The following is a 27,215-nucleotide window of genomic DNA, read 5'->3' as shown; positions in this document are numbered from 1 at the left end:
AAATCTCAATTTTTTTTCTAAGGGATAAAGCTCATTATTAAAGAAATAATTAGAATGGTCCCTAATTGGATCATCAATCCATAATGGTCTCTAATTGGATCATTAAGAAAACAATTAGAATGGTCTCTAATTGGATCATCAATCCACAATGGTCTCTAATTGGATCATTAAGAAAACAATTAGAATGGTCTCTAATTGGATCATCAATCCATAATGGTCTCTAATTAGATCATTAAGAAAACAATTAGAATGGTCTTTAATTGGGTCATCAATCCATAATGGATTGAATCATCAATGTGCATAAACTAAAAGCATAGCAAAAAGCCATCAATTTGGCCTCAAGCATAGCTTAATCTTGGATTAAGGAAAAGCTTTATGAAAAGCTTCATTTGGATTGAGAATGGGTCGTGAGTATGACCATTTCTTGAGTGAGAGAGAGAAATTATAAAAACCATTAGAATTTAAATATAAGTGGAAATTAACTTCTATAGCATTTATTAAATTATGTAACTCTTCACTACTATTCACCAATTAACTTCAATAGCATTAAAAAAAAAAACCATACCAATTAAACTTCTCAAGCTTGAGAGGGGTTGAGAAGAGAGAATCATTGAGAAATCATAGAAAAGATCAACATTCAATATACTTACCTTATGATTTGCTTGATTCTTTATTCACGGTAGAGGCCCCCAACCAATCAATTGGTTTAGTATGTTGATGGAGCCACCAATGGGGATTGAATAAAGAGGGAAGTATCAAAAACTAGTGAAATATTAAAGAATTCACAGTTCTTGGCTTAGGTAGAGTAGAGTAACAAGGCATAAGACACTATATATTTTAGCTTAGGTGGAGTAGAGTAACAAAGCATAAGACTCTATCTAATTTGGCTTAGGTGGAGTAGAGTAACAAGCACAAGAGACTATATATTTTGGCTTAGGTGGAGTAGAGTAACAAAGCATAAGAGACTATATTTTGGCTTAGGTGGAGTAGAGTAACAATGCATAAGACATTATATTTTTTTCAACAAGGGGAGGCTTCTATTTATAGGAAAATTTGAGCTCCTAACCAAACAAACTGATTCTAGAATTTTCCAAGTCAGTTTGGTTGAATTTGGACTAGATTTGGACCTAGTTTGGTTACTTTTTGATTCGGTTTGGTTCCATTTTGATTTGGTTTGGTTCAAGAGAGATGAGAGATAAAAATATCACACTATTTTTGAGTTTAAAACTCATTCAAGCATGTGAAATATGCACCTCCTTTAAAGAATTCCCCTTCCTTACATATGTGTCAAAATTTTATTGCTCATAGTTTTTTACTAATAAACCTTGTACATTTTCAACTCTTCATCTTATGTGAAATGTGCACCTCCTTTAAAGAACTCCTCTTCCTTACATATGTGTCATAGTTTTTTTACTAATAAACCTTGTACATTTTCAACTCTTCATCTTATGTGAAATATGCACCTCCTTTAAAGAACTCCCCTTCCTTACATATGTGTTTATTTACTAATAAACCTTGTACATTTTCAACTCTTCATCTTATGTGAAATATGCACCTCCTTTAAAGAACTCCCCTTCCTTACATATGTGTTTATTTACTAATAAACCTTGTACATTTTCAACTCTTCATCTTATGTGAGCATTTACTCAATTTTTGGGTATCTTCTTTTACAAATTGGATTTATCTCCTCCCTACACATGGATTGATGCTATTGGCCCATAGGAACCTTAATTGGACCATAGTCTAAAGATTTATGAAAATCTAGACCCTTAGGCTAAGGTTCTTTATACCTATTTCCAATTAATTCCAATTGCACATTGGAAGATTCTTTTTAAATTTCTGTTTCAGGGGAGCTCATCTGAATTATAAGAGATATTTTTCTATCCAGAATTATTCAGAATCTGAATATTCTCTCTCTAGAATATTTTCTCTCTCTAGGTTAAAACAGTCACAAACAAGATCTCTTATATTTCAGAAAAGGAATTGATTACAGGAGAATATACTAGACATCAAAAAGGGGTTGGGGGAGGAATCTTACATTCTACCCCACTTAAAAAACGCGAGATGTCCTCATCTCGCAACTTGGAATAATTTCGCAAGATGCACGAATATGAGACTTAGAGAAAAATTTTAATCACGATTAACCACCAAGAAAAGTCTTAAAGAGAGCAAGATTCAAAATAATAACAAGATTTAAACTTTATTCATTCTCGGAACTTATACAGTAAAGATAGAGAAACTCTTTACACTTCCATAAGCCCGTCCATCATATGGTCACAAAAGCAGTCCTCACAAGCTGCACAAGTATAGGGTAACTCATCTATGGGAATGATTCTGCTGGTTATTGCCGCACCTATCTCAGTGGTATGAGGTGATCTAACAAAAGGACCTCTGAGAGGCAAGCCAAAAACGGGGTAAAGGCATATCTTCTCATGAGGAAGAAAACACGCCAGTAAGAAGACCCGCTCAGAAAACCCAAGATGCCTTGATCTCATGACGCAGTAGTATCGGGGACCCAAACCCAAAGCTTCAATAACCATGGCCAAGCGGACATTGTTACGAAAGTGTTGCTGACCCCAGGGTGTTACCCTAGTTATGTTTTGATAGGTCCGCCATTTGGTCTGCGCTACAGAAGTTCCTAGGTGAGGAAAAAGTGAGCGCTCATACTGTTCTATAAAGTCTTTCTTCACAGACTCTCTTGCGTCTTGAAGGTGAGAAATCATCAGGGATAAAACTAATTCCTGTTGCCAAGCCATGAAGGAGATTAAGAAAGAAAGGAGATTGATGGGAGTAAGATTACTGTGAGTGACAAGTAAGTTACGACTTATATAAAGGAAGGAGCTAGCGTAACCTAGAAGCCACACGGTAACTTGCCACTGAAGTTTTACCGTCTTTCCATGATTTGTGTTTGACACATTTTTCTATAGAAGGTATTAAGAATTTTGAGATGAGGAGATAAAAGAAGCTTGTAGGCTAAGTCACCTACTTTCATTGAATTCAGATATAAGGGTCACAATATCTGGGAAATAACTTCTTATACTCCCCAAAAGATAAAGAACTTCTTTTGGGCCATACTCGAATGAAAACTAAAACCTTGGTATCCAAAACACCGATTCTCACTTCTAAACTCATTGTTCTAAATCCTTAAAATAGGCGTGACTCCTGAGAAGTATTTTAGGAAAAGGGTATTCCTTTTTTAAATAGAAACTTTCTTTTATTTTAGAGAGGGAATAATTATAAGATCAGAAAGGAAGATTCTTACTCCAGTATACCTCGAAGGTTGGGGAGAAATCTTACATTCTACCCCACTTAAAAAAATGCGAGATGTCCTCATCTCGCCAAGTAGAGGACAACTCTTTTTCTTAAGATCCAATTTATTCTGGGGTTCCTTATATTCTGGTCAACCCAACAGAACACTGGGATAAATATCCCTTATATAGAACTCATTATTAAATAACAATTCATTCAGATCATATCATTCATATCTTTAACATGATAATGGTCCATTAGACCGAAAAGTTTCCTTCGAAACATTCCTCCACGGAAATTTCAGTCAAGCAAGTTCTCAATTTGACATCCCTTAACTTGATCTACCGGTCAAATATTAACAGTAGCAATCTAACAGCACACCCATTAACCTCATAGTGATTTGCTGAATTCATTATCATCATTCTAGTTATGAATATCATTACAGGGATTCGTCCCATTCCCCCTCATTGTGGTTTCATTATATTTCAACTAATTTTTTAAAAATCAACATTTTTCAATCAGCATTTTCAATCAGCATTTTCAATCAGAATCCAAATCAATTCATCCATTCTCAAACAGAATTAAAAATCATATCAATCACATGCAAAATCATCATCTGGATAGCATTAACGCTTATAATTTCAAGTCTTAGATTTACTCGTATATACTGTCAGTAAAGAGCTGCAGTATACTCTCGGTATATACGGGTAGTCACGGTCCTTGGAATTATAAAGTAAATACTATCATGTCTAGGCCTCAAGCAAGTCAGGGATTCTATATAATTGTGGTACTTCCATTTGAAGACCCAATTACCAAAATTACGAGTTTCAGTTTGAATATCAAATTGTATGAATTATATCACACAATTATAACCTTTTTGTGTTTCTTGATAAATTTTTGACCTATTTGTCTTCTCAGGTGATCTTTATTAACCAAATGCTCTGATACCAACTGTAAGATCCCTGTTCCCACCGAGCAATGGATTCGGGTACTGGCAGCGGAAGTAGCGCTTCTCGCGCGGGACAGGGGTCCCACACTCGGGGCCTCACCCACGGATATCCGGATAAGAGACTAATCCGTCGGTTGTTCCAAAACCGAACCCGGAAAAACTTCCTTTACCGGAAAGCACGGGCGATTCCACCAGGATAACTTTTTACTCTAACGTAGTCAAGATCATTTCTGATCGAGATGATCCGATTACATCTATAAGATACTTAGTCAGTTCAAGGAAGAAACTTGCACTTGGATCATTGGGATCAACGCTTTTTTCCCCATTCAAGAGGCACAGCCGTTGATTCCTATCCATAGAACAGTTTCTGTCCGGAATTTAAATTTTTTTTTTCTATCGTAAAAACAAAAGTTTGAGTCTCGATTTACGGATCCATCAGTCCAGCCTAACCCCATCCGATCCCATGGGTTAGCCAACCGCCCAACCACTGTAGTGATGGGATCCAATTAAAAATTTGGTTAGGTTTTGTCCCGGGTACCAAGGAAAAGAGTTCCAAGGCCCCCTAGCCGGATGTTCATGCAAAATAAAACTAGTCACACCACTCACACACCCAATATGAAATTGCCCTTTTTCAACCAGATGCAACCAGTTTAAAACAATCCTTTAATAAAACCATAGTATCATTGATCACCATCTTCCAATTTATCCAATTGATTCTTAATTTCCCATCATTCCTTCATCAGAGTATCTATGGCATCATTGGCAACTAGAACGCTCAGGAGCCGTTTCGATAGTTCCTAGCCCATAATACTTGGCAATATAATCACTTAACAAGATGGACTCTCGTTGAAGATCAGCAAGATCAACCAACAGATCCATATAAGGAGCCATGGACTCATCCATTGAAGACCAGCAAGGTCAATCAACCAGATCCATGCTCGATTTCAGAAAACAACTCCAACTCTGTTCCAATATCTTCCTCGACGCACGCGTGGGTATCCTAGGCAACCCAGAGCCCGAGCACCGTATGGTCAGCACCCTCTAGGATCCTTCGCAGGTAACCTAGCGCTTCACGCATAGGCCGCTTCCTTGGCCCCTCATCCACCGTACCGGAAGCTCACCATTTTAATCGCACCGAGGCTGGTCAAGACCTCGGCCGACCTTGCTACGCGAGACGTCCTTCATTGACTCCCCGTCAGCAGTTGCAACTTTCTCATCACGACCTTAATCACAAGACGGTCAAAATGCTCCCCCCAGCATTCTTGACATAAAACAATCATTTACAGACAGCATTTACAAACAGCATTTACAAACAGTTTACAATACAATTTCTATTTTAACTTTCATTTTTCCACATTATCCCTCCTCAATCTACATTACTTATTCCATATCCCATTTATATGTATACTCATCCCATCACATCATTTCCATCTCATCACTTCAGATTCCCTCACATCACAATCGTATATTCACATCCATACATCCACAACTATATGCGTACATTCACATCTACATGCATACATCTACATCCCTATGCATACATTCACATCCACATTCACATTCACCTCCATACACCTACATCTACATGCATACATCCACTCCACATTCACATCCACATCTATACATCTACATCTACATGCATACATCCACCTCTACATCCACATCTACGTCTATACACCTACATCTACATGCATACATCCACCTCTACATCCACATCTACGTCTATACACCTACATCTACATGCATACATCCACCTCTACATCCACATCTACATCTATACATCTACATCTACATGTATACATCCACATCTCCATTCACATCTACATCTATACCTCTACATCTACATGCATACATCCACCTCTACATCCACATCTACGTCTATACACCTACATCTACATGCATACATCCACCTCTACATCCACATCTACGTCTATACACCTACATCTACATGCATACATCCACCTCTACATCCACATCTACATCTATACATCTACATCTACATGTATACATCCACATCTCCATTCACATCTACATCTATACCTCTACATCTACATACATCCATCCACATCTCCATTTACATCCTCATCTACACATCTATTTCTACATGCATACATCCACGTCCCATGCATACATCCACCTCCACATTCACACTCACATCCATACATCTACATCTACATGCAACATCCACATCTCCATGCATAATAAAATTCTTTTAATTAATCTAGGATGATAGTTTCTAGAATATGGTAGGAATTCCTCTTTTTATACTTTGAATGAATTTATTTTATGCGTAATTTCTATAAAAATTTTGCTATAGCTCCGCTACTATGACTGATAAATCTCAATTTTTTTTCTAAGGGATAAAGCTCATTATTAAAGAAATAATTAGAATGGTCCCTAATTGGATCATCAATCCATAATGGTCTCTAATTGGATCATTAAGAAAACAATTAGAATGGTCTCTAATTGGATCATCAATCCACAATGGTCTCTAATTGGATCATTAAGAAAACAATTAGAATGGTCTCTAATTGGATCATCAATCCATAATGGTCTCTAATTAGATCATTAAGAAAACAATTAGAATGGTCTTTAATTGGGTCATCAATCCATAATGGATTGAATCATCAATGTGCATAAACTAAAAGCATAGCAAAAAGCCATCAATTTGGCCTCAAGCATAGCTTAATCTTGGATTAAGGAAAAGCTTTATGAAAAGCTTCATTTGGATTGAGAATGGGTCGTGAGTATGACCATTTCTTGAGTGAGAGAGAGAAATTATAAAAACCATTAGAATTTAAATATAAGTGGAAATTAACTTCTATAGCATTTATTAAATTATGTAACTCTTCACTACTATTCACCAATTAACTTCAATAGCATTAAAAAAAAAAAAACCATACCAATTAAACTTCTCAAGCTTGAGAGGGGTTGAGAAGAGAGAATCATTGAGAAATCATAGAAAAGATCAACATTCAATATACTTACCTTATGATTTGCTTGATTCTTTATTCACGGTAGAGGCCCCCAACCAATCAATTGGTTTAGTATGTTGATGGAGCCACCAATGGGGATTGAATAAAGAGGGAAGTATCAAAAACTAGTGAAATATTAAAGAATTCACAGTTCTTGGCTTAGGTAGAGTAGAGTAACAAGGCATAAGACACTATATATTTTAGCTTAGGTGGAGTAGAGTAACAAAGCATAAGACTCTATCTAATTTGGCTTAGGTGGAGTAGAGTAACAAGCACAAGAGACTATATATTTTGGCTTAGGTGGAGTAGAGTAACAAAGCATAAGAGACTATATTTTGGCTTAGGTGGAGTAGAGTAACAATGCATAAGACATTATATTTTTTTCAACAAGGGGAGGCTTCTATTTATAGGAAAATTTGAGCTCCTAACCAAACAAACTGATTCTAGAATTTTCCAAGTCAGTTTGGTTGAATTTGGACTAGATTTGGACCTAGTTTGGTTACTTCTTGATTCGGTTTGGTTCCATTTTGATTTGGTTTGGTTCAAGAGAGATGAGAGATAAAAATATCACACTATTTTTGAGTTTAAAACTCATTCAAGCATGTGAAATATGCACCTCCTTTAAAGAATTCCCCTTCCTTACATATGTGTCAAAATTTTATTGCTCATAGTTTTTTACTAATAAACCTTGTACATTTTCAACTCTTCATCTTATGTGAAATGTGCACCTCCTTTAAAGAACTCCTCTTCCTTACATATGTGTCATAGTTTTTTTACTAATAAACCTTGTACATTTTCAACTCTTCATCTTATGTGAAATATGCACCTCCTTTAAAGAACTCCCCTTCCTTACATATGTGTTTATTTACTAATAAACCTTGTACATTTTCAACTCTTCATCTTATGTGAAATATGCACCTCCTTTAAAGAACTCCCCTTCCTTACATATGTGTTTATTTACTAATAAACCTTGTACATTTTCAACTCTTCATCTTATGTGAGCATTTACTCAATTTTTGGGTATCTTCTTTTACAAATTGGATTTATCTCCTCCCTACACATGGATTGATGCTATTGGCCCATAGGAACCTTAATTGGACCATAGTCTAAAGATTTATGAAAATCTAGACCCTTAGGCTAAGGTTCTTTATACCTATTTCCAATTAATTCCAATTGCACATTGGAAGATTCTTTTTAAATTTCTGTTTCAGGGGAGCTCATCTGAATTATAAGAGATATTTTTCTATCCAGAATTATTCAGAATCTGAATATTCTCTCTCTAGAATATTTTCTCTCTCTAGGTTAAAACAGTCACAAACAAGATCTCTTATATTTCAGAAAAGGAATTGATTACAGGAGAATATACTAGACATCAAAAAGGGGTTGGGGGAGGAATCTTACAGGTGAAGAGCAAAGGCTTGAAGATGATGCTGTGTGGTCAGAGTCTGTGAATGCTGATCAGATGATGGACGTAAATGGTTTTGTAGCCTATATGGTTGATATTTGGTATGCAGTGATGTAGCCATGGTGTTTCATAGATGTCGAGGAATGGGATGGTGAGTTGGAGCTGTTTCCTTTTGATCCTGGTGGATAGCTATTGAAATTATGCTTTTTGCTGTTGAGCATGAATGCTCTAGCAGATGGGGAGGTTGGCAAAGTATGTCAGGCATTTTTCTGAGAGGTATTTTGGGCATATATGTATACGGATGCATGGCATGTGTGAAGAGATTTGTTTGGGAATTGCATTGCCAGGTGTACAGGGTGGACGGTTTTGTGTTGGGCTTGTTACAAGCCTATTCGGAATGTGATCAACTGCAGGTGGTATCAGCTGTTCGGCCGCTTGATATGTGTGGGCACGTCAAAATACAATGGGCACTAAGTTGCATTTGAAGATGTGGTAAGCGTGAGAAGCAACTATTGATGTGGCCAAGGTAGCAAAGGACATGAGTGTGAAAGCATTGAGGGTGGCCATCCATTAGGCCTTACAAAAAATAATAAAAAATAATCAACATGGCTAATTATTAAAAAGCCACTTGGAGGCTTATTTGGCTATAAGCGCATCTTCTGGAAAGTTGGCCAGTGCAGCAATGGAAACGAGGCGAAGCATGGGAGTCGGCGCAGCTGTTGAAAAGTCGGTATGGCTGTTGTGTAGGTGGGGATCTCATTGAGCGTGTAGGCACAAGGCGCTATGGCGAAGGATGATCGTCAGAGCGAGTAGAGATGCAAAGGCAGGCGACTGGAGACGTCGAAGCCAGGCTTGGTTGGAGTGGGTAGCTACTGCAGGCTGCAGAGAAGGCCGCCAGGGCGTCGCAGGTAGCTGCTTGTGGAGCGCAGCTGGTAGTTGGGCTGATGGGCTGCAAAGGTGGTGGGGCCTCCCGTGTAAAGAGAAGAGTGCCGATGTGTGGGCTGGCGTGGCTGAAGCGCAAGAAGAGAAGCGCAAGGAGAGAAGTGGGAGCTACTGGTCGATAGTGGCGAGGCGAGCGTAAGAGTAGCTAAAGCCGACGGGCAGCAAGCGTGGAGGGCACGCGTAAGAAAGGAAGCAGATGCTGGTGGATAGCAGAGGCTGGTGGGTGGATAGCAGAGGCTGGGCAATACCAGAGAAGCGAAGGTGTGCAGAGGAGCCACCTTGGTGAATGGTTGGCGCAGTGGGTGGCATAGAAATGAAGTGAAGGTGACTGGCTGGCGTGTGAAGAGCAGTGCCCTGGAGCGGACAGGCAATCACGGTGTGGTGTGGCCGTTGTGTAGAGGCTGGGGCCTCCCTTGTGAACAGCAGCAGAGAGATGAGGGAGAGACATGGTTGTGGGTTAGCAAAGGTAAGAGGAAAGGCTAGTTGTGAGGGTCGTTGAGGGGCTGCAGGAGAAGAGAGCTGCAGGCTTACAGGCTGGGGTAAGCGAGGCCGGGAGATGGCCACCTTGAGATGAAATGGATGGCGCTCTTGTGAGCAGGCAGAGCTGTGAAAGTGGATGCGTAGGCTCGTGTGGGCCGCGTAAGTGAAGCCGGAAGTGGAAGCAAGGGCACGTGCTAAAGATCGGAGGCTGAAGCTGACAGAGGACAGTGTGAGCGGGTGCCGAGTGAAGCAGAGACAGAGACAAGTGTTGCTGCTTGGTGGTGGGCCGGTAGCACGACAGATAAGCTGCAGAGGAAGGGTTTGAAGTGGCTGGCAGAGGATCAGCACAAAGAGAGAGAGAGAGAGAGAGAGAGAGAGAGAGAGAGAGAGAGAGAGAGATGTTTGGGTAGCTGCTGCTGGTGGCGACACATACAGAAGTGATGGGGGCTGTAGAGAGTTAAGGGTTAGCTGGTGGGGTGCCCTCTGAAGAGAGAAAGTGGCCGGGTTCATTCTGGTGTGATTGGCACAGCAGGCAAGCGAGAGGTTCGCGGTGATTGGGGATGTGGTGTATCCTCGGCAGTGTGACAGGTCACAGTGTTTTGATATTGGTTGTGTGAGTAAGGCTTCTGTGTCAGGAGAAGCTTGTATGATGTGTTGATGACTGGGCATAAATTGCTGGGTGTTCGCTTTGTCTATGGTGCCCCTGTTTTATGCTGTCTTTCTGGCGTGGGTGGGTGGTGAGAATTGTGGAAAGTGTTCCAGCCGGTGGCTGGTGGTGCCTCCGTTGTGTTAGTGTTTTCCAAGTTTGGGAGGTGAAGGGTTATAGAGGCAGTGGTCTTTCTTTCTTTTTTCACCTCACATTCTTTTGGTGCCCCCACAGAGGATAGATCTGGTGTTGTTCTTTGCCTAGAAGGGCGTGTGTTCCACTGAGGAGAGCTCAGGGTTTGTTATAGGTTGTCATGATGTGGTCTTATCCAGAGTTTCATGGCAGGAAGGGTGAAGATGTGTGTGACTTTTTGTAGCAGATGGAGCTGGCATGCATTAGCAATCATGTGACGAATGAAGAGCAGGTTCTAAAGCTAATAAAGATTTTCTTGAAGGGAGATGCCCGAAGCTGGCTTAAGGATTTTGAAGCACAGGATGCTAGTGTTTTGACCTTAGACAGGTTGAAAGAAGGCCTTTTGGACAGGTTGAAAGAAGGCCTTTTGGAGCGTTTTCAGCAAGTGGAGGATTATTGTGTGCTTTGGCAGGAGTTGAGCATCTTGAAGCAGGTACATAGGCAAACACTGGATGATTTTGTGAAGGTATTTACATGTTTGTGGGGTAAGTGGTGTATGGCATTGAAGTAGGAAGTTCCTCCTATGTTTCTGAAAAAGAGCTTGTTTATTAATGGTCTGCTACCCCATTTGAAGGTCAGGGTTGAGTTGAAGAATCCCGTCATTTGTGATGATGCAGTTAGGGTTGCTAGGGAAAAGGAAGGCAAGATTTTGAAGCAGATGGAGATGGGTATTTATCCATATGAAAGTGTTGTGTCTGTAAGGGATATGCATGTAAAGTTGGTTGAGGTGGATAAGAGTCCTATGCAAAGTTTGATTAGACAGGAGCCTCAAAGGCCTATACAGGTGCAAAGGGGGATGTTTTATGTGCCTTCTGATTTTTTTCCAAAGTCTTTAAAGCATGTGCAGGTGGATGAAAAGCAGGTGAAGGAGCAAAGTGAGGATGAGGAGTTGTGTGAGTGGATTCTTCTTTGGATCTGGATGATATGCATGCACATGGAAGTAAAGAGGATGATGCCTTGGGATTGGCTGATGATAAGAAGGAAGAAGAGCTGGATACAGGATGCTTTGAGGACGATTCTTTGACAGATTTTACAAGGGAGGATGATGGGGTAGAGACTTGTGATGAAGTGAAGATGGTTTGTGATGCAGATGTGGAGAGCTTGGAGGAAGATCCTATCATTATGGATTTTCTTGGACAGCTTGATGATGATATGGTACCTGCGGCGATGAATGGTATGGATGTTGTTCCATTGGATGCATTATATGCTGGGGAGTCTTTGGACGATGATACCAGGGGGGTTGGCAACACTCAAGAAGGTATGCATGTAGATTTGGCTAATGAAGAGCATTGTGATGTCAGTATTGTGCTTGAGGATGATATCTAGGAAGTTGCTAGCCTTGATGAACAGGAGCGAGAGATGGACATGGATGCTGATATGGTCAAGAGTGTAACTAAGGCTTCTTTGCATGTTGCTGAAATGCTAAAGGCTAAGTCCATGGATGACAAGGGTTCTGAACCAGTTGAGCTGTATGGTTGTGAAGAGATGCCTATTGTACAAGAGTTGGAAGTGCTGGTGGACACTGCTGTTGGAGAGGATGTGGATTTTTGTGTGCAGAAGGAACATGGCCTTCACTGGTGTTGATGAATGGGATGCTAAATGCTGTAATACCATAGGTTTTGAAGACGAGGAGGTTTGTTGTGGGTGAAGAGCAAAGGCTTGAAGACGATGCTGTGTGGTCAGAGTCTGTGAATGCTGATCAGATGATGGACGTAAATGGTTTTGTAGCCTATATGGTTGATATTTAGTATGCAGTGATGCAGCCATGGTGTTTCATAGATGTCGAGGAATGGGATGGTGAGTTGGAGCTGTTTCCTTTTGATCCTGTGGATAGCTATTGAAATTATGCTTTTTGCTGCTGAGCATGAATGCTCTAGCAGATGGGGGGGTTGGCAAAGTATGTCAGGCGTTTTTCTGAGAGGTATTTTGGGCATATGTGTATACGGATGCATGGCATGTGTGAAGAGATTTGTTTGGGAATTGCGTTGCCAGGTGTACAGGGTGGACGGTTTTGTGTTGGGCTTGTTACAGGCCTGTCCGGAATGTGATCAACTGCAAGTGGTATCAGCTGTTCGGTCGCTTGATATGTGTGGGCTCGTCAAAATACAATGGGCACTAAGTTGCATTTGAAGATGTGGTAAGCGTGAGAAGCAACTATTGATGTGGCCAAGGTAGCAAAGGACATGAGTGTGAAAGCACTGAGGGTGGCCATCCATTAGGCCTTACAAAAAATAATAAAAAATAATCAACATGGCTAATTATTAAAAAGCCACTTGGAGGCTTATTTGGCTGCCAGCGCATCTTCTGGAAAGTTGGCCAGCGCAGCAATGGAAACGAGGCGAAGCATGGGAGTCGGCACAGCTGTTGAAAAGTCGGTATGGCTGTTGTGTAGGTGGGGGTCTCATTGAGCGTGTAGGCGCAAGGCGCTATGGCGAAGGATGATCGTCAGCGAATAGAGACGCAAAGGCAGGCGACTGGAGACGTCGAAGCCAGGCTTGGTTGGAGTGGGTAGCTGCTCTGTAGGCTGCAGAGAAGGCCGCCAGGGTGTCCCAGGTAGCTGCTTGTGGAGCGCAGCTGGTAGTCGGGCTGACGGGCTGCAGAGGTGGTGGGGCCTCTCGTGTGAAGAGAAGAGTGCCGATGTGTGGGCTGGCATGGCTGAAGCGCAAGGAGAGAAGCGCAAGCTGCTGGTCGACAGTGGCGAGGCGAGCGTAAGAGTAGCTGAAGCCGAGGGGCAGCAAGCGTGGAGGGCACACGTAAGAAAGGAAGCAGAGGCTGGTGGACAGCAGAGGCTGGGCGATACCAGAGAAGCGAAGGTGTGCAGAGGAGCCACCTTGGTGACTGGTTGGCACAGTTGGTGGCATAGAAATGAAGTGAAAAGGCGACTGGCTGGCGTGTGAGGAGCAGCGCCCTGGAGCGGACAGGCAATCACCGTGTGGTGTGGCCGTTGTGTAGAGGCTGGGGCCTCCCTTGTGAAGAGCAGCAGAGAGACGAGGGAGAGACATGGTTGTGGGTTAGCAAAGGTAAGAGGAAAGGCCGGTTGTGAGGGTCGTTGAGGGGCTACAGGAGAAGAGAGCTGATGGCTTACAGGCTGGGGTAAGCGAGGCTGGGAGATGGCCACCTTGAGATGAAATGGATGGCGCTCTTGTGAGTAGGCAGAGCTGTGAAAGTGGATGCGTAGGCTGGTGTGGGCCGCGTAAGTGAAGCCGGAAGTGGAAGCAAGGGTAGGTGCTGAAGATCGGAGGCTGAAGCTGACAAAGGACAGTGTGAGCGGGTGCCGAGTGAAGCAGAGACAGAGACAAGTGTTGCTACTTGGTGGTGGGCCGGTAGCACGGCAGATAAGCTGCAGAGGAAGGGTTTGAAGTGGCTGGCAGAGGATCAACACAAAGAGAGAGAGAGAGAGAGAGAGAGAGAGAGAGAGAGAGAGAGAGAGAGAGAGAGAGAGAGAGAGAGAGAGAGAGAGATGTTTGGGTAGCTGCTCTGCTGGTGGCGACACATACAGAAGTGATGGGGGCTGTAGAGAGTTGAGGGTTAGCTGGTGGAGCGCCCTCTGAAGAGAGAAAGTGGCCGGGCTCATTCTGGTGTGATTGGCACACCAGGCACGCGAGAGGTTCGCGGTGATTGGGGATGTGGTGTATCCTCGGCAGTGTGACAGGTCATAGTGTTTTGTTTATGGTTGTGTGAGTAAGGCTTCTGTGTTCGGGAGAAGCTTGTATGATGTGTTGACTGGGAATAAATTGCTGGGTGTTCGCTTTGTCTATGGTGCCCCTGTTTTATGCTGTCTTTCTGGCGTGGGTGGGTGGTGAGAATTGTGGAAAGTGTTCCAGCCGGTGGCTGGTGGTGCCTCCGTTGTGTTAGTGTTTTCCAAGTTTGGGAGGTGAAGGGCTATAGAGGCAGTGGTCTTTCTTTCTTTTTTCACCTCACATTCTTCTGGTGCCCCCACAGAGGATAGCTCTGGTGTTGTTCTTTGCCTAGAAGGGCGTGTGTTCCACTCAGGGATTGTTATAGGTTGTCATGATGTGGTCTTATCCAGAGTTTCATGGCAGGAAGGGTGAAGATGTGTGTGACTTTTTGTAGCAGATGGAGCTGGCATGCATTAGCAATCATGTGACGAATGAAGAGCAGGTTTTGAAGCTAATAAAGATTTTCTTGAAGGGAGATGCCCGAAGCTGGCTTAAGGATTTTGAAGCACAGGATGCTAGTGTTTTGACCTTAGACAGGTTGAAAGAAGGCCTTTTGGACAGGTTGAAAGAGGGCCTTTTGGAGCGTTTTCAGCAAGTGGAGGATTATAGTGTGCTTTGGTAGGAGTTGAGCATCTTGAAGCAGGTACATGGGCAATCACTGGATGATTTTGTGAAGGTATTTACATGTTTGTGGGGTAAGTGGTGTATGGCATTGAAGTAGGAAGTTCCTCCTATGTTTCTGAAAAAGAGCTTGTTTATTGATGGTCTGCTACCCCATTTGAAGGTCAGGGTTGAGTTGAAGAATCCCGTCATTTGATGATGCAGTTAGGGTTGCTAGGAAAAAGGAAGGCAAGATTTTGAAGCAGATGGAGATGGGTATTTATCCATATGAAAGTGTTGTGTCTGTAAGGGATATGCATGTAAAGTTGGTTGAGGTGGATAAGAGTCCTATGCAAAGTTTGATTAGACAGGAGCCTCAAAGGCCTATACAGGTGCAAAGGGGGATGTTTTATGTGCCTTCTGATTTTTTTCCAAAGTCTTTAAAGCATGTGCAGGTGGATGAAAAGCAGGTGAAGGAGCAAAGTGAGGATGAGGAGTTGTGTGAGTGGATTCTTCTTTGGATCTGGATGATATGCATGCACATGGAAGTAAAGAGGATGATGCCTTGGGATTGGCTAATGATAAGAAGGAAGAAGAGCTGGATACAGGATGCTTTGAGGACAATTCTTTGACAGATTTTACAAGGGAGGATGATGGGGTAGAGACTTGTGATGAAGTGAAGATGGTTTGTGATGCAGATGTGGAGAGCTTGGAGGAAGATCCTATCATTATGGATTTTCTTGGACAGCTTGATGATGATATGGTACCTGCGGCGATGAATGGTATGGATGTTGTTCCATTGGATGCATTATATGCTAGGGAGTCTTTGGACGATGATACCAGGGGGGTTGGCAACACTCAAGAAGGTATGCATGTAGATTTGGCTAATGAAGAGCGTTGTGATGTCAGTATTGTGCTTGAGGATGATATCTGGGAAGTTGCTAGCCTTGATGAACAGGAGCGAGAGATGGACATGGATGCTGATATGGTCGAGTGTAACTAAGGCTTCTTTGCGTGTTGCTGAAATGCTAAAGGCTAAGTCCATGTATGACAAGGGTTCTGAACCAGTTGAGCTGTATGGTTGTGAAGAGATGCCTATTGTACAAGAGTTGGAAGTGCTGGTGGACACTGCTGTTGGAGAGGATGTGGATTTTGGTGTGCAGATGGAACCTGGCCTTCACTGGTGTTGATGAATGGGATGCTAAATGCTGTAATACCACAGGTTTTGAAGACGAGGAGGTTTGTTGTGGGTGAAGAGCAAAGGCTTGAAGATGATGCTGTGTGGTCAGAGTCTGTGAATGCTGATGAGATGGACGTAAATGGTTTTGTAGCCTATATGGTTGATATTTAGTATGCAGTGATGCAGCCATGGTGTTTCATAGATGTCGAGGAATGGTATGGTGAGTTGGAGCTGTTTCCTTTTGATCCTGGTGGATAGCTATTGAAATTATGCTTTTTGTTGCTGAGCATGAATGCTCTAGCACATGGTGGGATTGGCAAAGTATGTCAGGCGTTTTTCTGAGAGGTATTTTGGGCATATGTTTATACGGATGCATGGCATGTGTGAAGAGATTTGTTTGGGAATTGCGTTGCCAGGTTTACAGGGTGGACGGTTTTGTGTTGGGCTTGTTACAGGCCTGTCCAGAATGTGATCAACTGTAGGTGGTATCAGCTGTTCGGCCGCTTGATATGTGTGGGCACGTCAAAATACAATGGGCACTAAGTTGCATTTGAAGATGTGGTAAGCGTGGGAAGCAACTATTGATGTGGCCAAGGTAGCAAAGGACATGAGTGTGAAAGCATTGAGGGTGGCCATCCATTAGGCCTTATAAAAAATAATAAAAAATAATCAACATGGCTAATTATTAAAAAGCCACTTGGAGGCTTATTTGGCTGCCAGCGCATCTTCTGGAAAGTTGGCTAGCGCAGCAATGGAAATGAGGCGAAGCATGGGAGTCGGCGTAGCTATTGAAAAGTCGGTATGGCTGTTGTGTTGGGGGTCTCATTGAGTGTGTAGGTGCAAGGCGCTGTGGTGGTGAAGGATGATCGTCAGCGAGTAGAGATGCAAAGGCAGGTGACTGGAGACGTCGAAGCCAGGCTTGGCTGGAGTGGGTAGTTGCTTCTGCAGGCTGCAGGCTTGGCTGGAGTGGGTAGCTGCTATCTACAGGCTGCAGAGAAGGCCGCCAGGGCATCGCAGGTAGCTGCTTGTGGAGCGCAGCTGGTAGTCGGGCTGACGGGCTGCAGAGGTGGTGGGGCCTCCCGTGTGAAGAAAAGAGTGCCGATGTGTGGGCAGGCGTGGCTGAAGCGCAAGAAGAGAAGCGCAAGGAGAGAAGTGGGAGCTGCTGGTCGACAGTGGCGAGGTGAGCGTAAGAGTAGCTGAAGCCGACGGGCAGCAAGCGTGGAGGGCATGCGTAAGAAAGGAAGCAGAGGCTAGTGGACAGCAGAGGCTGTGCGATACCAGAGAAGCGAAGGTGTGCAGAGGAGCCACCTTGGTGACTGGTTGGCATAGTGGGTGGCGTAGAAATGAAGTGAAAAGGCGACTGGCTGGCGTGTGAAGAGCAGCGCCCTGGAGAGCGGACAGGCAATCACGGTGTGGTGTGGCTGTTGTGTAGAGGTTGGGGCCTCCCTTGTGAAGAGTAGCAGAGAGACGAGGGAGAGACATGGTTGTGGGTTAGCAAAGGTAAGAGGAAAGGCTAGTTGTGAGGGTCGTTGAGGGGCTGCAGGAGAAGAGAGCTGCAGGCTTACAGGCTGGGGTAAGCGAGGCCGGGAGATGGCCACCTTGAGATGAAATGGATGGCGCTCTTGTGAGCAGGCAGAGCTGTGAAAGTGGATGCGTAGGCTCGTGTGGGCCGCGTAAGTGAAGCCGGAAGTGGAAGCAAGGGCACGTGCTAAAGATCGGAGGCTGAAGCTGACAGAGGACAGTGTGAGCGGGTGCCGAGTGAAGCAGAGATAGAGACAAGTGTTGCTGCTTGGTGGTGGGCCAGTAGCACGGCAGATAAGCTACAGAGGAAGGGTTTGAAGTGGCTAGTAGAGGATCAGCACACATAGAGAGAGAGAGAGAGAGAGAGAGAGAGAGAGAGAGAGAGAGAGAGAGAGAGAGAGAGAGAGAGAGAGAGAGAGAGAGAGAGAGAGAGAGAGAGAGAGAGAGAGATGTTTGGGTAGCTGTTGCTGGTGGCGACACATACAGAAGTGATGGGGGCTGTAGAGAGTTGAGGGTTAGCTGGTGGGGTGCCCTCTGAAGAGAGAAAGTGGCCGGGTTCATTCTGGTGTGATTGGCACAGCAAGCAGGCGAGAGGTTCGCGGTGATTGGGGATGTGGTGTATCCTCGGCAGTGTGACAGGTCACAGTGTTTTGATATTGGTTGTGTGAGTAAGGCTTCTGTGTCGGGAGAAGCTTGTATGATGTGTTGACTGGGAATAAATTGCTGGGTGTTCGCTTTGTCTATGGTGCCCCTGTTTTATGCTGTCTTTCTGGCGTGGGTGGGTGGTGAGAATTGTGGAAAGTGTTCCAGCCGGTGGTGGCTGGTGGTGCCTCCGTTGTGTTAGTGTTTTCCAAGTTTGGGAGGTGAAGGGCTATAGAGGCAGTGGTCTTTCTTTCTTTTTTCACCTCACACCATTGTCTATGCAAGATGGCAAAATGAAGTACTTGGCTGATGTACTTTATGTTCCGAATATTACAAAGAACCTAGTTTGTGTTGGACAGATGGTTGAGCAAGGTCTGCAAGTGAGGTTTAATCCTCAAGGATGTTTTGTGGAAGACTTCAAAAATAAGTGTCGTTTGGTTACAAAGGCTAACAGAAATGGCAGGATGTTTACTTTGGATGTGAACATGCCTGAGATAAAGGCAGCCATGTTTGCGCATGGAACATGTGTCATTGCAGATATTGACATATGGCACAAGCGTATTGGTCATGTGAATGTAGAGTGACTGAAGTCTATGCAAGCCCAAAATATTGTTGCAGGTTTGCCAAAGTTTAAGGTTGACGGTATGCATAAGGTATGTGAAGCATGCCAACTTGGTAAGCAAGCCAAACATGCTTTCCCACATGAAAATCATGTTAGCGACGCAAGGCCATTGAATGTCATACATTCAAATGTATGGGGATCGACCAAGACTGCAACAATTGCAGGTTGTAGGTACTATGTAACATTCATTGATGACCACACGAAGAAAGTGTGGGTTTATATCATGAAGGAGAAAAGTGAAGTGTTTGCTCACTTTTAGAGATTTAAAGCCTTGGTCAAGAAGGAAAACGGCATGCAAATAAAATGCCTAAGATTAGATGGTGGGGGAGAATAATTCTCCAATGAGTTCAGTGATTTCTTGAGAAAGCAGGGAATCAAGAGGCAGTTTACATGCAGGTACACTCCGTAATAGAATGGTGTTGCAGAAAGGAAAAACAGGCACATTGCAGAAGTGGCACGTGCCTTGATGGTGGCTGAAAAGAATATGCCAGATTATTTTTGGGCAGAAGCAGTAGCAACTGTTGTGTACATTATGAACATGACACTCACTGCTTCAGCTGTTCATGGTATGACTCCTGAACATAAGTTTACATGCATAAGACCGGATGTGTCTCACTTGAAAGTGTGTGGGTGTATTGCATATGTACATGTTCCTAATGAAGTGAGAACAAAGTTGGATCCAAAGGCAGAGAAATGCATCTTCATTGGTTATGCTATGAAGTAAAAAGGTTATAATAGATACTATAACTCTACCACTCGTGAGAGCGAGTAAGAAGAGATGTTGTCTTCGATGAGATGAGTAGCTGGTAGCACTAGTAGTGAAGGCAAGAGAAGATGCAGATGTAAGAAGTGCTGATGTTGCACCATTAGCACTTCTTATGTTGTCTTCGATGAGTAGCTGGTAGCACCAGTAGTGAAGGCAAGAGAAGATGCAGATGTAAGAAGTGCTGATGTTGCACCATATGTAGAGCAGCAATCACAGGTGCTGAGTGGACCTGGGGAGTCCTCGAGCATTGGATCCAATGTTAGCCCATGGTCAAACTAGGTTGAGGAATGATGCAGGTACACATGTACCACAAAAAAGGAATGATGCAGGTACACATGTACCACAAAAAAGGAAGGAAAATGTAGATCAACCTTTTGTGCCTGATCTGTCAGCATGTCACTCATATGTGGATGGTGACTCTAGTGGCTCTGTGAGGAGCTTGGCATTTTGTCTATGGTTACCCCTGGTGTAAGGAGAACCAGGGCTGTTTTGAGGACACTTGGCAATGATCTAGGTGTACGCAGGTCTATGAGGGTTAGATACCCTGTTGACAGGTTGAGATATGATGGATATACAGCCCATCATTATTTTTACATGGTAAAAGAAATAAAGGAGGTTGAGCCCACTTGCTTTGAGCAGGCAATCGGAAATAAGAAATGGGAAGATGCCATGGATGAGGAGATGGCAGCATTGGATGCGAATGCAACATGGGAGTTAGTGCCTTTGCCTAAGGAAAAGAAGGAAATTGGATGTAAGTGGGTGTATAAAGTCAAGCATGATGCTGATGGTTCAGTGAGCAAGTACAAGGCAAGATTGGTTGCAAGGGCTATGCGCAGACTTATGGCATAGACTATGAGGAGACATTCAGCTCGGTTGTAAGAATGGCAATTGTGAGAGCTGTCATTGCTATGGCTGCAGCAGCAAAGGGTTGGTATTTACATTAATTGGATGTAAAGAATGCTTTCTTGCATGGTGATTTGCAAGAAGAAGTGTACATGATGCAGCCACCAAGTTATGATTTAGTGATGCACATAAAGATTTTGTGTGTAGGTTACGCAAAGCCTTGTATGGCTTGAAGCAGGCACCCAGCAAACAAGATCAGGGAGTATCTTGTTACCATTGGGGATTTCAAATATCCAATGTAGATTTTTCACTATATGTGAAAAAGACAGATAGAGGGATCATGCTATTAGTCATCTATGTGGATGACTTGATTATCAGTGGTGATAATGATGCAGACATGATGTCGGGATGCTTTTGATGCAGAAGTTTGAGATGAAGAATTTGGGTGAGTTGCGGTATTTCTTGGGCGCACAGAGGTGGTGAGATCACCTCATGGCATTTTGCTATTGTAGAGGCAATATGGCTGGACATGTTGTCCAAGTATGGTATGACAAGCTGTAAGTCTATTTTAGGGCCATCATTGGAGAAGAACACAAAGCTTTTCGTAGATACAAGTGAGCTTTTAGAGAACCCCACTACATACAGGCGCATCTACATGACTATTACAAGGCCAGACTTGAGCTATGCTGTTGGGACTTGTGAGTTAGTTTATGTAGTCCCCTAGGAAGCCACACTTGGATGCGGCTAGATGGATTCTCAGGTACATAAAGTCCATAGTTGATTATGGACTTTTCTATGAGGCTGGTATAGAGATACAATTGCATGGGTACACAGATGTTGATTGGGCTAGTAGTATTGTAGACATGAGATCTACCAGTTTCTCATTTGGGAGTGCTGCTATGTGTTGGAGCAGTAAGTAGTAGCCAATAGTTGCCTTATCGAGTACAGAGGCAGAGTACAGGGGTGCTGCTATGGCAGCTTGTGAGGTAGCTTGGTTTCAGAAGCTACTTGGTGACATGGGAGAGCCCGCCGTGGATAGGGCAGTTGTCATATATTGTGACAACATGAGTAGCATACATTTGGCGAGTAACCTAGTATATCATACTAGAATGAAGAACATTGAGGTGCATTATCACTTTGTGAGGGAGAAGGTTCTATAGTAGGAGATGTAGATCTGGTATATGTTAGCACAGAGAAGCTCCATAGGTTTAGGAGCTTAGTTGGAGTGCAGTGTGTGGAGTTGAGCTCGAGGGGGAGTGTTGAGATATCGAGCTCAACTAGTGCTACGACGGACATTGATGACCCGCTTAGGTGATAGCTTCCGCATCTACACCACTGGCATGGTTGGTGAGATTATGGGTGATATGCGGCCAGTGGGATCAGGCTGTGTGAAAACCATTTTGGATTACTAGAGACTGGCATAGTTATAACGCCATCTCATTTAGTCAGGTTCACATTATGGACCGACCCTTATATGCTGTAGTAGTTGAGTACTAACCCGTATAGTGTGTACTCTTATCTTTATGTTATGTTGGTTGAGTAGAGAAGAAGAAGATAGAAGAAAATTCAGCTATCCATCTCTCTCTTGTGTCTTGCTCTCTCGTGTGTGTGTGTGAAAGATCCCTGTCCCCTCCACGCAACGAATTCAAGGGTGCAGCGGAAGTAGCACTTCTTGCGCAGGGGGCAGAGCCTCTCACTTGGGGCCTCGCCCCCCAACGGATATCCGGACAAGAGACTAATCCCTCGGCTCTTCCAACGGATATCCGGACAAGAGACTAATCCCTCGGCTCTTCCAAAACCGAACCCAAAAAAAACTTCCCTCACCCAGCAGACATAGGTGATTTCTCCAGGATATTTTATTCTAACGTAGTCAAGGTCATCACTAACCAAACTGATCCGACCGAACCCGTAAGTCTCATGGGTGGTGAGATCAAGGAAGAGACTTGCACTTGGATCATAGAGTCCAATGCTTTTTTTCTTATCAAGAGGCACAACCGTTGATTCTTTTCCATAAAACAAGGGTTATCCGGGATTTACTTCAACTATCGTCGTAACTTAACAGAATTGAGTCTCATTTTAGGGATCCATCAGTCCAGCCCTAGCTCCATCCAATCCCATGGGTTAGCCAATCGCCCAACCACTGTAGTGATAGGATCCATTTAGAAATTTGGTTATGTTTTGCCCCGACGAGTACCATGGAAAAGAGTTCCCAGCCCCCTAGCCGGTGCTTCAAGTAAACTTCAAGATAGTCACACCACTTACACACCCAATATTAAATTGCATGTTTCACAGATTCAGATGTGAAACAATCTTCTAATGAAACCATAGTATCACTGATCATAATCCTCCAAAATATCTAGCTTGAATTCCAATTTACAATCATTCCTTCATCAGTGTACCTATGGCATCATTGGTAACCAGAACGCTCACCACCTGTTCACTCAGGGGTTTAAAACAATCTTCTAATGAAACCATAGTATCACTGATCATAATCCTCCAAAATATCTAGCTTGAATTCCAATTTACAATCATTCCTTCATTGGTGTACCTATGGCATTAATTGTAACCAGAACGCTCACCACCTGTTCACTCATCAGGGGCCTTTTCAATAGTTCCTAGCTCATAGTACCCAGAAATATAACCACATAAGAAAAATTCAGATGGACTCTCCATTGGAAGATCAGCAAGATCAACTAACAGATCCATATAAAAGAGCCATGGACTCATCCGTTGAGGAGGACCAGCAAGGCCAATCAAGGGGGTTAGTTTCAATATACATTGTATGCTCAAAGTACCCCAAACATGGAATGTTCAAGTCTTGTGTAAAGGTAACCCTTGCAGGATGTTTCGTGAGTGTTGGTTGACCTAACAAATCCCATAGCTTGACTTAAATGTTAATCCTTAGGGGCTTCACCTAAATTTTTTAATTTAAAACTTTAACATAAATTTACAAAAATACCTTTACAAGAGGGGTTTTTTAATCAAAGTCTTTAAAACCTGTAAGTCTATAAAGAAAAGGGGTCATTTTATTCATGAGAAACTCACAGGTAAGGGGTTTTATAAATACCCGACATGATACATAGGGTGCTTAATAGTACACCCCTCAAGTGTCAGCCAAGGTTGGCACAGGTATAGTAGTCAGAGAGTCGTGAGACCACGGTACCATAATCTTCCTAAGCCAGGATTTTGAGAAGTACTACTATAGAAACATCTTCTTATATAGGTTTTTCATACCTGCTAATTGAGACATAATACTCTTCATTGTTTTGAGATGAGTAGACATCGTTTCCCCCACCGTTATCTCTAGTTCAAAATTTTTTATGAGAAGATTAATCTTTGATGTTTTAGCTTGTGCTCCAAATGGAGTATCTAATGTGTCCCAAGATTCTAGTGAAGTGTTTTGTCCTCTCTTTGGCCTTCTAAATGATGAATATAATCATTACTTAAGTGTCAAGCAATAATAGATAGTGCCTGTTTATCTTTAGAAATCCAAATAGCTTCCCCCTCTCTTGTGCTACGCTTCTTCTCATTTCCATTTGCTATATTTGAAAACCCTTCTTCATTAAATATTTACTTGCTAGGTGTGGAAGTGCTCTCCCTAAAAAATAAAAGTGCTCTTAGATGCCATGATAAAAATAAAAGTGCTCTTAGATGCCATGATAAAAATGAGCAAGGTATTACCCGACTAAAGAAGTGTCTAATGCTCATTTTACAAGGAAGACAGGGATAAAAAGAAGACAAAAATCGATTGAAATATTCAATTAATAATCTCCTTCAAAACATGGCTCCAAGGGTCGATGGATGTTTTTTTAAAACTATAATCATTTTCAGTGTGTATGTGACATGTATAACTTAAATTAAGTACGCAACAACTCTCTGGAAATTTATGCAGTAAGAATAGCAGCAACATTTCACTGCTATTTTTGCTTCTCAGCAGCAAAATTATAGTATAGCAACAAAATTTCGCTTTATGAAGTGAAATTTTGCCTCCCAACAGTGAAATACAAAATTTTGCTGGTAGGGAAACAACTAAAATCCCCAACATCTTGACAAAATAAACGTTGCTACTTATTATATTTGTTTTGTTAGTAGTTGTTTTGTAAATTGAGCCTAATGTGAAGTAGAAATGGCTGAATTTAGTATCCTTGAGTCTAATTAGGATCTTATATCTATGTTAGTAGGATCTTATATCTACATTAGTTTAGAAGTAAATATCAATAAAGTAGGTGATCAATAAATTAGGGTGAAAGCATGATAAGGTGGACTGAAAACATGTGTCATGGACAATGGTTTGCAACTGGTTGTGAACTTCTTTTATGCAGAGTTAGAGAATTAAAACATGGTTATTTAATCTTGTTTCACATTTATTATATCTAAAAGGAAATAAATAAATTGCTAAATACATCTTATGATGATATTAAATCCACTGGTTGTCTTCAAGTGTGGAGCAACCAATGCAACTGGTAAGAAAGTGTACCACCTTATCATGCTTTCACCCACCATTAGAGATAATTAGTTAAAGTTGGACTATAAAAGGTAACTAAAGTTAACTTACAATGAATTGAAAAGATAATTTAATTGAAGATATTATTTGAGTTAAAATGACAGTATTTACATTGCATTTTCCTTTAGAGTACATAATAGCTTAATACTTAGGTAGTCACTAACCCATTTTGCATGATAGTACTTTCAAGGTCATGGAGTTAGAGACAATTAGAGAGAGAGAGAGAGAGAGAGAGAGAGAGAGAGAGTAAGCTATACCGAGAGCGATTTGCTTAATTTGGGATAGAATGGGTAGGTCATACAAAGGGGATGCAACACATGCCACTTAGGTTATTCAATTGGAGCTGATGTTGATTCACATGCTTTGTTGGCATGGATTTCTGCAAGGATAAAGGATAAGTTTGTGTATTGGAAATCTTAGGGTTGGCCTATGCATGTTTGGCTCAAAGTGGAATAATCAATTATGATTAGCATGATATCTTTTTTCTTGCCTTTATTGCCATGGATAGGTAAAGCTTTGCATCAGATACAACAACCAATTAGATTTATGATATGGAAAAGAGCAGGAAATAAGCTTGGGCAGACGTGGATTTCTTGGGAACATGTTACTACTCTGAAGTTAAGAGGAGTGGAGGGGCAACCCTATTAGATGTCAAATTACATATGGTCACTAGAAGATGGATTTTATTTTGCAAGATATGTGTGTCTCGAAAGAGCCATGGGTGGTAATGGCTAAGGTCCTCATAGAGGAGGTTGTAAAACCAAGATTGATCATACACATGATGGGATGTAGTGAATGGCTCCCAAAAGGTTCGAGTGGTGGCTTCACCTCTCCTTTATTATTTGATGATCTCATGGAAGGAGGACCATTGGCACACACTAAATGGAAGCCTACAGATCAGCACGGTTATAGTTGAATTCTATGGCAAGTGAGGTGTTCACTACTTCACAACTTTTGGAGTGGTGTGATAAACTTGTTGAGTGGCCAAAATTCAATAGAATGGATCGATTGGGACTATTGAGAATTTCGGATGCTATGTTGCCCCGTAGAGGTTTCTTATTGTATTTTTGAAAAACCCATCAATATTTTAAGGCTCCACGTGGATATGCACAGCTATGGGAGAAGGTGAGGGAAGCACTTACACTATTTGGTGATATTCCTCAGTTGGAGGATCAACAAACCTTGGTTAGATTGGGAATTTGAAAAGCCTTAGGCATTATCCAGCGTACAACAAATCAAGTGTACCATATGATGGTGAAAGATAAGTGCTAGATCACTGAGAATGCTAATAGGGTATGGAACATTGAGAAGAGTAGGGCCTAGTGGAAGGAAGTAATCCTACAAGGTTGGTGGTCTTAGATTCCACATCAAGGAAAGGTGGTTCTATGGCGCATGCTAGTTGGAGGCCTACCATTGGGGGACGAGTTAGCAAAAGTAGTAGATTGCTTCTGGTAATAGTGTGTTTTGTACTGATGCTTGGAAACATGCTCGCATCTTTTCATTTCATGTCCAGTGGCAAAGAAGGTGTGGGATTTCCTTACTTGCAGATAGGCCCGTAAAGGGTAAAGATTGGAATTTTGGAAAGATTTTGAATGGGCCGGATAACCTAGAACATTCAATTTTCTTTCATTTTTTCAGGTAGACAGGTTTCTGCATATCTATTTAACTAGGAATGCCTTCATATTTGATGCAAAAGTTAGCATTACAACTCACATAGGTTGTAAATGGGCTTCTATTGTGGCAAGTCTCTTTCTTGAGGTCAGCTCATTTGGTGGAGAATGACATGGCTATATATTGGATGAGGGTACTCTGAGCTACACTTGTGGTTTGAAATAGTTAGTGAGGAAAGCTAGTACATCACATGGCGGCCATGTGACAATTTGTAAAGTAATTTTTTGGTAGTATATCTTCTGTTAACAAAGAGAGAGAGAGAGAGAGAGAGAGAGAGAGAGAGAGAGAGAGAGAGAGAGAGAGAGAAAGAAAAAGAAATAAAGTTAGAGTTAGAGAGAAAGAGAGAGT

Source organism: Cibotium barometz, chromosome 53 (assembly GCF_041138505.1).
Source record: "Cibotium barometz isolate CiBa-2024 chromosome 53, ASM4113850v1, whole genome shotgun sequence".
Lineage (NCBI taxonomy): Eukaryota > Viridiplantae > Streptophyta > Polypodiopsida > Cyatheales > Cibotiaceae > Cibotium > Cibotium barometz.
This window is presented reverse-complemented; position numbering follows the sequence as displayed.